The sequence below is a fragment of the Mustela lutreola genome, chromosome 4, assembly GCF_030435805.1.
Source record: "Mustela lutreola isolate mMusLut2 chromosome 4, mMusLut2.pri, whole genome shotgun sequence".
Lineage (NCBI taxonomy): Eukaryota > Metazoa > Chordata > Mammalia > Carnivora > Mustelidae > Mustela > Mustela lutreola.
In genome coordinates this window covers 85,154,428-85,170,733 of record NC_081293.1, presented here as the reverse complement: position 1 = coordinate 85,170,733, position 16,306 = coordinate 85,154,428, and the positions used below count along the sequence as shown (strand labels likewise).

Genomic DNA, 16,306 nt, shown 5'->3' with positions numbered 1-16,306 from the left:
CAAGCTGAAGCTGGATCCAGTTCCAGACCTCCCTGAGAAGTGGAGAGAGGCCTGGCTACACCTAGATCTCCTAGATCTCCAGTTGGCACAGTCTCAAGGGCGAGCCCAGCCCCTTGGTGTGGAATTAGGGTCTGTGGCCTTTGCCCCCAGTCAGCCGTTGACATCGTAAAGGGTTTGTTCCGTTATCAGAGGGAGGGGAAGGACAGGAGATGGTTGTCTGGGTGTGTTTATTTTCTTTTAAAATATAGATTGATTGGAGATGTCCACAGGGACACATAGGGCACTGTGATTGTCAGCCTGTTGGACGGGCAGTCCGTGTGATCTCTGTTCTGAGCCGCACACTGGTGGCATTGGACAAAATGGCGGCCATCTTGACATGAGGATCTGCATGGCACATGGGGCTCCCAGACATTTTCAGGACTTCTTTCCCATGAAAAGTGGATGGGCTGCAGCACCTTGGAGTCAGGTAGATTAATTCCTAGTTGAAAACCTTTCTCCTTTCTCCAGGACCCCAAAGACAACACGGGAGATCCTGGAGAATATAGAGAGGCGAGTTAGCTGATGGTCGGTGCTGTCCCCAGATTAGGTGTCTCTGATGAATGAAATCCCAGGGAGTGCATCTCCTTCCTGGTGTGGTTCTGCCCTTCTCAGTTTCAGTGATGAATAACTAACCATGTGCTTTCTGTTGGTATACACACGCAGAGACCCTGTCTCTGGGCAGGGAGGTGAGATTAGGTAGAGCCTCGACATTTCAAGACAGTCAAAGTTTGTGGCTAGGGAGGAGGGAGACTGGGGGTCTCAGTCAGCTGAGCGTCCAACTCTTGATTTTTGGCAGGTCGTGATCTCGGGGTCCTGAGGTCAGTCTCCCCACTCAGCGGGGAGTCTGCTTAAGATTATCTCTCCCTCTGCCCCTCTCCCCCCGAGTTTTCTCTCTCTCCCTCTCTCTCTTAAATTAATGAGAGTTGGTGGCTAGGGAGGACAGAAGCCAGTGAGGAAGACCCTGTCCCGAGGAGTCTCGTCCCCTCCACTGTCTGGTTTTTAGAACTCGAGTGTGTCCTCTCAGGTCCCTTGGCTAGGAGGCTGTCCTGACAGACACAGGCAAGGCTCTGTATGTGGGAGACAGGCCATCTGGGCCAGAGCTGAAGGTTTGCAGATTCTCAGGTGACTTAGAGTGAGTCACCAGCCCAGGCCTCTTTCTAGTTAAACAGAGGCCATGCCCCAGTTTGGAACACCTGAAGGGCACGCTGACAGTGGGTGAGGAGCCCGCCCTGATCTGCATACAATGGTGACAATTGCAGGCCCAAGTTGGAGAACCAGAACTGAGGACCCACTCCCCTCCACACAGCCCAGACTTGCCAGTGGTCGTAGCCCCATATTCACAACAATGCTTCCTGGTCTCCGGAGCCAGGCAAGCCTCACTCCCCTCATTTCACTCAAAAAAACAGGAAAAAAACAAAAAACAAAACAAAACAAAAAAAAACCTTCCTGAGTAGCCTCAGCCAACCCCCTCTCCACTGGGTAAGTCTTTCTTCAAGGCCAGAAGTGCCACAGTTGACGTCACATCCAGGGCAGGAGGAGAGACGAGCAAGCAGGGCTGAGTGGGTGACATCACCCTGCGTTTTTGCAGGCTGAGCAGGTGCTCTAAGTTCTCTGGTACTGACTCCAGCCCGAGCCCCTGGGGTGCAAAGCAGGATGGGGTGAAGCCTCTCCTGGTTGCAGACATTTTTTCTTGGGAGCCCAGAGAACATGGAAGATAAAAGCACAACAATCTCAATTGGATTAATTAATTCATTTATGTATTTAGTGGGTGAACTTTCTTCCAGTTCTTTCTGAATGAGGGCAAGGTGCAGGCTGGGTGGCGTTAGATGGGATCTGACCAACGAAAGACTGATATGGATCCCAAACCTGGAAGTTCTCCAATGCCAGCAGAGTCTTCAGAGGGAGCCACGGGAAATCGACAAGTACAAGAAAACAAACATGGTTTTCTCTTTCCTAATGTTTTCCTCTGTACTGGTAGGAATTTGCCTACAGATCCAGCAAAGCCTGCAGGGCTGGGGGGCTCTGAGGACTGACTAGGGTGCTAGCTGCAAGATGTGGAGTCCTTCGTCAGCTGGGGCCTGGCCTGGGGGCTCGGCTAGCTGTCAGCGGGGCCTCTCCGTTGTCCTCCCCTTGTCCTTTGGCAGGAAACAAGGAAGGAGAGACAGGGCAGCCCAGGGGAAGGGCTGGGGTGTCTTAAGTGTCTTAACCTCTCTTTTTAGGTTCCAGGGCCCTCCCGCAAGGTGCAGACTGCATGAGAAAGAGATTCCCCAGCTCAGGAACCAAAAGAGACACACCTAACCTGGTGATGTCCCCACCAGCCGGTGACCCGTGGCCCCCAGCTCTTACTGTGAGGTTCCCATGTACACGGCCCTGAGGAGGATCCGAGTGCCCGCCGACCATGGCCCAGGGCTTACGTAAGAGGAACTAGGGAAGTGAGGGGTACACAGGAGATGTTCTGGAAGCAGGGAAGGATGGCTGCACACGTTGGGTGAGCGTCCTGGGGGGCAGGAGGTAAGAGGAGCTGGAGCTGGAGCTGGAACTGGAAAGGGAAGCAGAATTCAATGAGCCAACCAGAGACGGGAGGGAGCTCCGGGCTTAGAAAGAGAGTGGCTGGACTACCGACAAGGTGCGCTTGGGAGAAAGTGAATATTCAGCATGGCCGTGCTGGGGGGCCTGGGGTAGGGGGCCGTGGGAAATAGAGCAACTGAAGGGGTTCCACATCAACCTTTGCATGTTCCTTAAGTCAGGCGAAGGGTTTGGGCTGCATTCAGGGGGAAGCGTGGAAAAGTTTTGTTAAGGGGAGTCACTATTTACTGAGATCTTACCATGTGCAAGGGACTGTGGTTGGAACTGGGGGGTTCAACCGTGGTTAAGACCTGGTCTATTCCCCTAGAGACTTTCTAGTTTGGGGGCATGAGGGCTAAGAAACAGATACTTTCAGTCACATGTGCTAAGTGCAGTGGTAGAAATGTTCCCTGGGCTGTGGCAGCGCTCAAGGTCGAGGCCCAAGGCCAGTCGAACAGAGCGTGGGGTAGGCCGTGGGGAAGGGCGAGCGAGGAAGCCTTTGGCACCAGAAAAACCTTTATCCTGAGGGCGGGGGGGGGGGCACAGACTAGAGGAAGGACCCAGAAGCCAGGGAGTGACAGGGAGGACTGCCTGGACATAGGAGGGAGCTGAGCAAGGGGCGGGAGAGAGGGAGGGGGTGTCAAGAGCTCCTTCATGTAGGTCACTGAGTCTGGGAGCAGCTGAAGGGGGGTCAGGGCAGGAAGATCCTAGGAGGTAAAAACATCTGTCAAAACTCAGCTGTGCTGGACATGGAGAGGACAGAGACGCTGGAACCGAGAAGGGGCCAGCGGGAGGAGCGGAGAGGGCCAGGCCCCTCCACCACTGTCACGGTGGTGGGCCGCCCGCCTGCCCGGCTGAGACTCCACGGGGTCTCATCTGAAAGGGGCAGTCTCGCTGCCGCTAGTTATCTCTTTGAAATAAATCTATTAATTCTTTTTGTTCTAGAAGAAGAAGAAACTTCCTCCGAGCTTCCCAAAGACCACCACCGCTGCTCACACGTTGGAAATCCTTCTGTCCGTTCATTTTCGGTTTTTATTTGGTTTTCACATTGTTGTAATCATCCCGTGTTTACAATTTTGTATCCCACCGCATTTATCATCCTAGCGTGTATATGTTTCTGCATGTTAAATTTATCCTTGTTATTGCAAAGGTTCATATTTTTATATATATTTACACACAAAGGCTCACTTCACGGGTTTTCCCTTTCTTAGCAGCAAACTTTGAAAATGTCCCTTTTCTCTTCTATCTCTCCCTCCCCCTCTTTGCCCCCCCTCCTATCCTTTCTTTTCTTCCTTTCTTTCTCTCGAAATTTCTAGTTCCAACTCACTGCTTCCCTTCACTTCACATCTTCTCCAGACTTATGACTGGACATCTCTAAGACATACACCAGAGGATTCCTCTAAGGTCTAAACTCCCTGAAGTTTTGCGGTACCTGATTGGCAGAGGAGAAATTTCTGGTGAAGGCAGTTCTCACCCAGAGGGGCTGCAGCTGGGAGGCTCATTACTCCAGGCCAGGGACAGTTGTCGAGATGAAAAGGACAGGAAGACGAGTCTGGGCCAAGGCATGTAAAGGTGTTTCCTGGACTTTGCAAGACCCCCGAGTGTCAGAGAAAGGGAAATGTAACATATTCTACTTGGAGAGGAAATAAATATGTGGTCTGTTAACTAAGCCTTGGTCTACACTCGGAAAGAGTTTTAATAGTGTTTACAGGGATGTTTCCCAAGGGCTGGTTTGCCCTTTCCCTGCTGGGTACCTCGAGTCGGTAAGTCCAAGCAGCCTCTCTCTCTCTTCTCCTCTCTCTTCCCTTCTCTCTCCCCTAGCCCCATGGAAAGTCCATAGGAGCCTTTGTCCAATAACCATGACACCAGCCTACTTTGTGCCCCGTGCGCGTCGCTGTCCCCAGCTCTTGCGTCCATGTCTCAGCATACTTCCAGGAGACAGGTGCCATCACCGAGCACTGCCCAAGATCACACGACTAGAATGTGACAGAGCCCGGATGGAAACTCAGGGCACCCGGCCCTAAAGCCCATTCTCCTAACCGCTACCCCAGTACTCCCACTAGTCTTTTAAGCACTCTTAACATCAGTCCTTTCAAATACACAACAGAATGCCCGTGGGATTCTACTGCAGAGACATGCACGAAGTTCAAAGCTCTTTTTCAGATGATGTGCCAAGAATTCTACATTGTTTGCAGTTCGGTGTTGGGTGACTGCTTTTCTGCACCAGGTGTGGAACAACTCGGAAAGAGTCTGCCTTTTCCTGAACCTCGCAGAGAAGCGCCTAGAGCTGTGCCTGAGCAGGGCAGCCCAGCTGGAGACACGTCAAGGCTTTGTGTCCCTTTGGCAGCCAGGGCCTAGGGCTGCAGAGCGAGGACAGCGTACTCCACCAGCCTGATCTAATCAGAACTCTGCTGCCGCGGCATGTCTCTCTGTCCCCCACGTGTCCTAGAGCCCATTTCCCATCCCCCAGCACCTCCGTTCCTGTCTGCATCGACTCTCAGGACAGAGTTTCTGGAGTAGAGAACTTTGCCAGGAAGAGGAAGTCACCGGCATTGTTTTGAAAAGCTCCCCTTCTGCGTGCCTCTCTTCCCTGAGACCCTTGAGTGACTTTCACTGGGGGCAGCCGCCAGGCCTATTGTCCACCCACCCCTACTTGCCACACACTTCCTGCCCTGAATGTCAAGGTTTTCATTTGACCATGATATAATGAGCTGTATAAAATTAAAAACAGCTAAATACCATCTTAGTTACAGTAATTTTCTGAAGTCATCACAAAAACCTCTCCTTAACGACGCCAACCTCCAGATCATACCAATCACCAAGGGGAAGCCCAATCACTACAGGCACCGACCACAACATAAATCAACTCGGAGCCCCGAGAGCCCGCTCGCCCTCGCTCTGTCCTCAGCCTAGGCGGGTTTTTCCATCACGTGCTTTTCCGGCAACAGGGAGCTGGGGAGCAGGGAACTCTCCGTTCCCTTTCCAAAAACTGGGGACACTTAAAAATATCTCCAAGCAAGCAACCAGGACTCAGAGGAATGATGTTCACACCTGCAGGAGCTCAGTGCTGGGTTTCAGGCTCCTGAGTGTCCTCCAACCTGGGCTGTGGCCAAGGCCCCCTGTGAGCCTGCTCTGCGGCTCTCTCTTCATTTGGGTGGGGAACCTAGCCACAGCGCTAACTCCTTCCGAGGCTTGTTATGGGCTGAATGGTGTCTCCTCCCTGCCCACACCATTCCTATGCCGCTGTCCTGACCCCTGGGAACTAGGAATGTGACAGTTTGGAGATGGGGTCTCTAAGGAGGTAATTTAGGTTCAATGAGGTCATAAAGATGGGTCCTAATCCTAAGGGCAGGTGTTCTTAGAGAAGGAAGGAGAGACACCAATGAAGAAAGCCCACGTGAGCGCAAGGGGCGAAGGGTGGCCACCTACAAGATAAGGAATGAGGTTCTGGGAGAAATCAACTTCCTGACACCTTGATCTTGGCCTTCTAGACTACATTCTGAAAATATAATTCATTCCTTAATTTGGGTATTCACTGGACTTGGGGTTTTCTCATGTCATGATCCCACTTTTCAAAATAGATCCTGGGGATCGAACTTGAGTATGATTTGCTGACGTATTTAGGTCTGTTCTTCTTTCTCCTGCATTACCTGTCCCTGCAGTCATGCTCTTTTATTTGTCGACTATAGATTTAATTATTGTCATATGTAGTGTGTCCCTGCTTTTTATCAAGTTTCATTCCTGGAGAGTTTACGGCAAAGTGAATGGCCAGAAAGTAGATTATATTTTACCATAGGAACAACAATGTATTTGAGAGTTTTATTCTTGATTTAACATTAAATGAATTCTAGATATGACCATAATATGTCACAAAAGCCAAAACACAGCAGTTTTAAACCGCTAGAATCGATCGCAAGAGTAAAATTAATGTTCTAGCTGTTTAAAACGGGATTAAATGGATTATATATATTTTGTAATGAAAAAGACTTTGTGTGTGTGTGTGTGTGTGCATAAAATACAAAATTTCCCTGTTTCTCCACCTCTTCCCTGACAGTCCCTTCTATACACTGGCACCAGATTTATCTTAACAGATGAGCCCCCAAACTGACAAAACTTCTCGCTCCCCTTCACTTGTAAGATCATGAGCATGGAGGACCCCCACAGCAGAGAGCCTCAGCTACCTCCCGGCCCCTCCTCCAGTCCTCAGCACGAGCTCACTGCTTAGCAAACTGACCAACAGCTGTCTCGCAGACCTTGCACAGCATCCCTCCAGCCCAAGAAGACTCGCATGCCCAACCCCAGAGCACTGGTTGGCCCGTCACCTCCTTCCACATTGAGGCATCGCTCTGTGCTCTTCCTACTGGATGGTGCTCTCCATGGCGGACAGCTAGGACTCAGCAAAGGAAAGGGAGAGAACCACACATTTGCTGAGGTCCTACTATGTGCCAGGTGCCATATCTAGCATTTTTACACATTGAATCCTTACGACAACTTTACATTGTAGGTATTTGCCTCTTAACAACTGCAAGGGTTCTTTGATTAACTCAGCTAAGAGGTGATAGAGGCAGAATTTAAACCTAGAAAGTATAAGGGAAGCATAGAAATCTAGATATCAGGAGATCCCCAATTCAATGAATCTCTTTGGATCTCATTTTTTCTCATTAACGAAGAGGGCTAACCATACCACCTCACAAAAATGGGCAAATGAACTGAAGATGTGTTTTGAAAGGCTTTATCAACCATTGGAGGGATTATTTCTCACAGTGCCTGGCACAGCATCGTGCTCACCAAATATTTGTCGTTATTTGTTGTTACATTGATTTCTATCTATTCTCCTAAGAGTTGCACTGTCTGTGGGTCCCCCCCGCCGTATCCCGCCTGCCATGTTCATATTTTTATGCCATGACATGTTTCTATAATATTGTGAATATTAAATAATATCTCTTTGAAAAAGATCATACCATTGCTGAGAACCATTTCCCGGCCCGGAGTGATCAGATAGCCAACACTTACCTGCACACATTCGCAAATATTGCTTAAAGTCCTTAGGAGAATTCCTCCCTATATTTTGTAATCCGTGTTGGCGAGTGCCAGCGAACTCCAATGTGTAAGGTCAGTTTGCTTCTACTCCTTGAAAGATAACAATGGTCAATAATCCTTTCTATGTCTTTTGCTTGTAGGGCTCACTTCAATGGGCTGAAAACCTCTGATGGGGGTGATTATCAGCCTTTTCCCGAAAGTACTTACAAAAAGCAGTATGAGTCACATGCTAAGACATTTATTTTTACCAAGAGTTCTGGTGTTCTGTTGCATGAAATGGTAACTGAGTTTTGGCTTCTGACTTATCTTGCCACACCTTCTGAGTGTTTGTGCCCTAGTCTCAGCATCTTTTATGGTCTGGGTTCTGTTATTTATTTGGGGCTTCAGTTTTCCTTCTCTGTCCTTGTCCTTCCTTGGATAATGACGCAAGTTAGCTCCTTGCAAACACGTCTTCTGCACTGATTCTCATCACAGTATGATTCTGGCCCTGAGCTGTCCTATTTAACCTTCCAGAAATTTCCCGAAGCACTCTCCTCTTGCTTCCATGTAATTAGAGTTCCTGTCTCTGAATCGCTATAGTCAGAACTCACCTCTATCCACAATTTCTCTCCTGCTTATTAATTTCTTTTCATCTGAGTGAAATCAGTACCTCTTTACATTTCTTAAAACTGTAATTTTTAATAGTTTGGATTCTTCTCATAAGAGACATGCTTACCCTTCAGAGCACCTTTTCCACTACAATTGCCTCTACAAAATCAAAGTTATTTTTAAGACAGGATGGCACACAAAAAGTAGGAACCAACAGCAATTTTGTGCATAATGCTAATAACTTCCAGATATAGATTTTATTTTTCGATTCTACATTCCTGCCCTGTAAGTGTACTCGGGGATCAAAAACTGAAACTTCACCCAAACAGATCCATTTTCCCCCTTTCCCTTCTTGTCCAACATATAAGCCTTTTTCTCTCTGCCTAGTACGGCTCTTCACGAATACTAATCAGTCCCACTGATTCATCTTTCCATTTTACATCCGTTAATAGACCTCTCAGAATGGACATCAGATAGTTTATCCACCCTAAGTAAGCTCCCTGTTCTCCTCTTTGAAGAAGGCTCACTTCAGAGAAGTCAAAGGAAATGCACTTCCCCTTCCTGATTTCTTTGACTGGGTCTCCCACAGAGGAGTCGAAGGTGAGAGGGGGCCTAGCCCGGCAGGCTTTCCTTTCTTCCTCTCTGTTCCCACAGTGCCCCGTCCTCTGCCCCAGCATTTTATGGGCAGACAGGAGCTCACTCTAGAGCTCATTCTACTCACTGCTTGTTACTCAGCATCCATGCAGCCTGACCGCCATGGTGGGGCCCATCCTTCTGGTTGGCCTGGGCCACCATTGTTCTTACTCCATGTATTTTCCCAAGAGCCCTGCCAAGTGGAGGTGGCTCACTTGCAGGACTGCTAATGGATGGCTGACAGGCTGGGTGGAAAGAAGGTCAGTCAGAGCCACTCCGGCTGAGGGTAACGGGCTGGTCTCCTCACAGAGGACACTCTACCAAAGTGGGCAGAGTTGACTGAGGTGATGTTCCTCCTCCAGGCAGGGGCCCCCTTCCTTTGCTAACTTTGCTGATAGACAGGGCTCCAGGAGAGAGGGGTCCTCTCCTTCCGTGGGGCCGCCTGAAGCAAAGAGCCTACTTCTGTGTTGCTCGCATATACTCTCTTTGGGAAATGGCTAGAAGAGGCGAGCCCCATGTGAGACTGTGAGGTAATGAGTTTGTAGGTACTCAACACAACTGCTGCCACCAGCTCTTCTGGAAAGAAAAGTAGAGAAAGAAAGAGGTGTCCGGGAGTGAAAACGAGGAGTGAAATTCAGGTTTCTTGGTGTCAGAGTCTCCTCAGGACCCCCTTCCCTGGCAGGGGCATAATGGATTATAGGTAGCAGTAATAATAATACTAATAACAGTCAACCTGTTCTCTTATGTGAGAGGCATTGTCTGTGCCTCTGTTGTTCTCATGGTTTGAATAATATTAACTCATTGAATCCTCCTATCAACTACAATAGTCCTCATTCAACAGATGAGCGAGTGAGAGAGACTCATGCATAAAGTGACTGAGGCCCCAAGAGAAAAGGGTGTGGTACCCAGATCCAGACCCTCGCAGTCTCTTACCCACACGTGTGTGTGGCTGTGTGCGTACAAGTGTGTGCAGACATCTGTGTGTGAGAAAAAGAGTCATATTTCAAAGGCAGATGTGGAGATGTTGATAAGCATTTGGCTCATCTGGTTCCTCTTCAAAAAATACTCCCAGACAAAATAACAGTCCCAGAAGTACTGTTTACTGGGTGCCTATTAAATCACCAATTCTTACAACAATTCAGCAAGGTCTGTTTCTATGCAAGAAAACAGAAATTCACAAGAGTGAAATGAATTACCCAGGAGCACTCAGGAAGTAGAAGGAGAGCACTAAGATTAGAGTCTGGAGGTCACTTCTTTCCAGGAAACCCAAGGGCGTGACTGGAGAGGGCCCCTCCCCCTGCCAAGAGCATGGGCCAATCAGATGCCTCACAGAACTCTCAGTGTTTAAAAAAATTTTCACTGCTGGGCCCCAGGGTGGCTCAGTTGGTTAAGCCTCTGCCTTCAGCTCAGGTCATGATTTTAGGGTCCTGGGATCGAGCTCTGCATCGAGCTCCTTGCTCAGCAGGGAGGCTGCTTCTCCCTCTTCCTCTGCTGCTCCCCCTACTTGTGCTCTCTCTCTCTGTGTCAAATAAAGAAATAAAATCTTAATAAAAAAATTTTTATTGCACATCTTGTTGATTAAATGCAGTAAGATCTCATCTGACCCTGGATCCCTGGAAGAACAGCTTTATTGATAATTTTCACAGAGTTTCAGTGCAATATTCAGGATTCAGCGACATGCCCATAATTACAGAATAAAGGGCTAGCCCTGCATGCTGAGCTCTGGAGGAGCTGCTCCAAAATTCAAGGAAAGAAGATGCTACGAGAGAGTATTTCTATTTCTCAATATCCCTTCGAATCTAGTTGCATTTGTCCTTTCCTTTCAAATGTTCTGACTAGCCTGAAGGTGAAGAGTGTCACCTTGGTCCTAATCCGGACACCAACTGGGATCCAAGCCTGACTGGCAGACTCGTGTGAGGCTTCAGGCAGCTTCATTCCACATGAGGTTTCTGCTGAAGGGGGAGGAAGGCACAGGTAGCTGGGGGAGAAGCAGAAAGGGGGAGGCCACTGCGGTGTTTGTCCCAGGAATTGTGTTTAGCTCAGCCTTGTAACTTCCTGTTCAGTCCCTGGGTACGGGGTCTTCTGGCCAGGCTGTAGGAGTTGACATGGGGTCTAAGAAGAATGTTCTGCTTCGAGAAGGAAGAAGTGATGAAGCAGGCGAGGGCTCTTACCTCCACTATCATGAGGGTCAGAGAACTCAGGGAGGACCTGGATGTTCTCTTGGTGGGGGGCGGACTCTGACCTCAGGGGAATTGCATGAAAAGTGATGGCAGCGTTGTTATGAGTGCCTGTGAGATGCCGCTCAGGGCCCACAGATAATCTAGGAGGGAGGTACAGGGGGGTGAGAATCCCGTGTTCTGTGTTTTGGTTGGGGGGGTGGTCCGAGCCTGTGAAATCTGGATTGTGGCTCGTCTGGCAACTCATTAGTACCCCCAGACCACTGGAGTCTGGGCTGATACGAGCAACATGCATATGAATAGGGTCATCCCCGAAGGTGGGGTGACGGATTCTTGCCCATCGGGCACCTATAAACAGGAGGTAGGTTCATATTCGTGCTTGGATATTAGTGTATGTGAAAAGAATGTATCTATACAGGTAATTATTATTCTTTAAACTGCTATCTTAGGCTGGGGGTGCCTGGGTAGCTCAGTCAGGTAAGGGGCAAACCCTCGGTTTGGGCTCGGGTCATGATCTCAGGGTGGTGGGAAGGAGCCCCAAGACGGGCTCCACTCTGAGCCCGAGTCTGCTTGAGATTCCCTCTTTTCCTCTGCCCCTCCCTCTTCTCTCTCTTTCTCGGTCTTTCTCTCTCTCTCAAATAAACAAAATCTTCTTTAAAAAAGGTATCTTAGGGGCGCCTGGGTGGCTCAGTGGGTTAAGCCTCTGCCTTTGGCTCAGGTCATGGTCTCAGGGTCCTGGCATTGAGCCCCGCATCGAGCTCTCTGCTCAGTAGGGAGCCTATTTCCCTTCCTCTCTCTCTCTGCCTGCCTCTCTGCCTACTTGTGATCTCTGTCTGTCAAATAAATAAATACAATCTTTTAAAAAAAGTATCTTAGAGTTTTTCAGTTCCAGGGTCATGGCTATGATTCAAGTTATAGCAGCGCTGATGATGGAAACCCACACCTAGCAGACTCAAGAAATAAAAGCACACTGGGGGCAGCGAGGGGCCTGAGAAAGCGCCTCCATCCAGAGGCTGAGAGCACATGGACTGAATAACTGGTGCACCCCCTCAGCAGGTGCACTGCATGATTCAGCCCCAGGCAGCCCCCCAGTGTTACTGGGGCATTGAGGGCATTTTCACAAGCATTCACATACAGACCCTTCTGGAAGGCGGTGTTGGGGGGCGGCTCGGTCTCCAGGAACTCGGTCCAGAGCTCCCACCCAGACTCTCCAGGTCCCCTGACACTGTCACCCAAGCCCTCAAGCCAGACCCCCCGCATAGCTGGGACAGGACCCTCCCATGCCTCCACTCGTTCCAGGCAGACCACCATCAGGGCTGGGCGCAGTCCACATTTCGGCTCAGTCTTTCATCTTAACCCTGTGTCTCGATACTTTAATTAAAGGATCCCAGAAAGCTGATTCCTCACAGAGGCTGGGATTGAGCGAGACCCTTCAAGAACACACCTACTGGCTGTAAACAAGAGTGCCCGAGAAAGATCTGTGCGATCAGAAGTGCCCCCCTTCTCTTCCAGCCTTGAAAGAGTCCCATGTAAGAACGACATCATTCCCCATTGATTATCATACTTATGTGTTTTCCCCGCTCGGCTCTCCCCCTTCTCACTCTATCTTAAACTTCTCATCTTGGAAGGAAATAAAGTTGTGTGTGTGTATGTGTGTGTGTGTTTCTTTCTCAGCATCACACTCCTCAGCAGAACCTCTTACTGGAGCAGGTACGTGAGCCTGGTGAGGGCTGTGGGAAACCTGCTGGATGGAAGCAGGAAGGAAGCCCTTGACAGCAATTCTTTGTCCTTCTATGGCTCTTTCCAAGCCCAGCCAGAGGGGGACTCAGCGTAAGAGCCTTAGTAGCTGCCTTCATCTTGCACACAGAACAACAATCAGGCCCTTAACAGAGAGGAACTTCCCTGTAAAATGAGAGGTAAAGCATGATGGAGAAGGAGTAAGGCAAGCCCTCTCTCCTGTCCTGGAGCAGAGTTTAGGATGAGAGTGGTCCTGTGGTCAGCAGGGCTGGCTGCCGAGGGAGTGTTTGTTGACCGGGAAGATGGGGGAGGATCTTTCCCCAAGCACTTAGAATTCTCCAGTTCCGCCACGCTGCTGTGGCTGGAGGTATGGGGGACACAATGGAGTGCTGACCCGCTTCCATCCTGCGGGGAGTGGGAAGGACACCAGGTGAGAGGCCACGTGACCTGGAGCCCGCAGAGCTCAGGGCTCCTCTTTTCCTGTGGCAGAGGCAAGGATTAAACCAAGGAAGGCGAGGGTCCGGGGAACCATGCCATCTCATCCACATCGGGGAAGTGGAACTTGATAGCGTGATTCTGGGAGAAAAAAATGAGAACCTTAAAATGGTGCCCGTTTTACTTCAGCGATTTCTCTTCTGGGAAATTATGGTAAAGATGCAACCCAAGCCGTTGACAAAGGTGTAAGTCTAAAATGTGCATGGTGACTTTATCAATATACAAAAATAAATGAAAGAATTAAACAGTCAGAGACTTGTCCAGGAAATTATGACACATCTATACTTTGGAATAACATGCAGCTTTTAAAAATTTATGTTTTGCAAGAATGGCAATAACAAGGAAATGCCTGTTAAACAGATAAAAAGCAAGTTCTAAAAACTACACATAATTTTATATTTATAAGATAAATATATACATTTTATGTACATTGTATTATATTTACATAGATAATAAACCAAAATTTTAAGGAGAAATAAAGACAGAAAATAGAAAGAAATAGACATTCTAATTGGTGTGGTAGGAGGTAGAATTGCGGGTGCTTCTTATTTTTTTCTTCATATTTTTCTGTACTCTCTCTTTTGGGAATAGTTTATATTTTACTTTCTAATGACGAAAGTAAAGCTCTCTTAAGGTATTGGACAAGAATTATCCAAATACATGAGCTATTTGAAAATCAGTTTGCAATGAAATTTCATTGGGACCATGTCACTCTGTTGTCTACCAGGAATTAATAATTTCCCTCCAATCCAATACTTTCATTAGTCCACTAAACAAGGACTGAACTGCAATTTAAATCACAGTCCAAAAGGCAAAGAATAACAGTGGTGAACTACCAGAAAAATATCCCCAATTATTTGCAAGTCAGAGGTCAATATTTCCTTCAGCATCTACTACGGGAAGACTGTCCAAAGTCTTCAGGGAAGGGAAAGGCATTTCATGCCCTGTGCCCCTCCCATTCCCACCCTGAATCACTTTTTTCCCAGAAAAGAATAAAGAATACTCAATGAAAACTATTAAAATGCTTGGCAAAACTACACAGACAGACAAACACAGAGGCCAACTAAGTATAAATAGTTCATACCAAAGTTGTCTTTTTGACCCAGCCTCTACTATCTACCCCTTCCCAGATTTAAATGTTTGGATGAAAATGACAGAGCAGCTGAAGACCAGCCGGCCAGCTGCAGAGAAGCACCCATTAAGAGCAATCACATCTGTCTGAGGAATATGCATGTTGTTTGCAGTGTGTTTTCCTAAATGCACGGAAGAGGGTATAGCTATCGGACCATTGCCCTAAACCTGGAGAAGGTGATTCATTTTTTCCACAACCCACTCTGACTTTTCTTTTTATTATTTTGGTTTAAAACAGGAGGGTCCACTCTTCTTTTTGGATTTTGAAGTTATTGGTATCCTTTTTTTTTCTTTTTTTCTTTTATGGCTTAGCTGTTTCAGACTCTGCAAATGAATACCCTAATATTCATTATGAGAAGAAAACCTGGCTTTTTGGAGGACAAACCCTGTGGGGGTGGTGGAACCCTGAGGACTCCAGTCCTGGCCTGGCATTCAGTGTGTGAGTTTTGCTGCATTCCCGTGCCTCCCTGGGCTTCAGTCTTCCCATCTGTAAATACAGGACGGCAATACCTGCTGTGTTGTAAAGTCATCATGAGGATAAAATGAGATAGTACTTAGTAAACTCAGACTCAATGTGGTTTAAGATGATGCAGTCATCCTTACTTGGCTAAGTGCTGTGTACTCACTGCTCCTGAGGTAAAATTTAAAAATACTTGGTAATGCCAAAAAAAAAAAAAAAAAAAAATCATGATGTTAGCCTGGTTATATAGAGATCATTAAGGTAGGAAATATATTTTGATTTTTTTTTTTTCTAAGAGTGAAGACAAGGGTTCCCATCATTCACATATGACATGTATTTGGGGCACCTGACTGGTTCTGTCAGAAAAGCCTGTGACTCTTCATCTTGGGGTCGTGGGTTCAAGCCCCACATTGATTGAATTTGTTGAATCTGTACACCCACATTGGGTGTACAGATGACATAAGCAAATCAATAAGCTTAAAAACATACTTATGATATTTGACAAGAAGATAGCCACTGTACGGGCTGCCTCCCTGTATGTGTGCATGTATATATGTGTGTATATATATATATATATATATATATACATACATACCAACTAAAACTATTTTGAAAGCACAGTTAACATCCTCCATTTCCAAAAATCAGGCAAATTATATTACCTGAGCTCTCTCCTACTACAAAACACTTAGCAGCGCTGAAAACCTATAACATCCCTTTAAACCCTGAATTCCGAGAAAGTAAGAGAAATCTCTGGGGTTAAAAAATGAAGGTGAGTGTGAATGCCCAAACGGTGGGCGTGAGCTGGTGTTTTAACTGCCCGGAGAGGAAAGGACAAGTCAGAGATGGGAGGTTGCCATCTTATTAGGCAACAGGACTCCCCTCTCTCCCCGTCTCTGTCTCTCTGAAAATTTCCTACGCACACATAGCATTCTGTGAGTCCCCCCATACTGCCAAAGAGATTCAGTAGATTCAATCAAGATTTTGCGGCATTACATTTATATTTCCTTTTTTAAAAAGTTTGCATTTTAATCTTTGCTGAAATATTTTACATCGAATCCCAAACATGTTATTTCACTCTCCATGCTTCAGCCAGACAGGATGTGATCCCACGGTGGAGCGCTAGGAAGGACATAGAACGACCTATGACGTGTTCTTTCCAAACAAACAAACAAAATTGAATCTAAACCTATATTTAACCATTGCTTTAGGGAGATGGAGGACCCAGGAAACACCTAAGCTTTGGGATACTGATCTTCAGAACCGAAATCACCAAAGACTAATGTCAATATATAAATGTATGTTGCTCAGATATTTTCTAGTAAATGGGATATTCATGTAGTGCTTTTGGGAAAGCCCTCCCTCAGCCTTTTTGGTCAACCAGGTACCCAAGAAACTCTCAGACTTCAGAGTGTTGCTTGGTGAATATAAAACCAGAACA

At 47.4% G+C, this 16,306-nt stretch overlaps 1 long non-coding RNA gene across 1 annotated transcript; it reads left to right on the top strand.

The window, feature by feature from the left end:
- Window positions 1–19: 19 nt before the first annotated feature.
- Window positions 20–5,345, top strand: LOC131829066 (uncharacterized). Its single transcript, XR_009352706.1, has 3 exons — window positions 20–466; window positions 2,259–2,550; window positions 3,550–5,345. It is a non-coding gene; the product is annotated as an uncharacterized LOC131829066 (long non-coding RNA).
- Window positions 5,346–16,306: the final 10,961 nt, after the last annotated feature.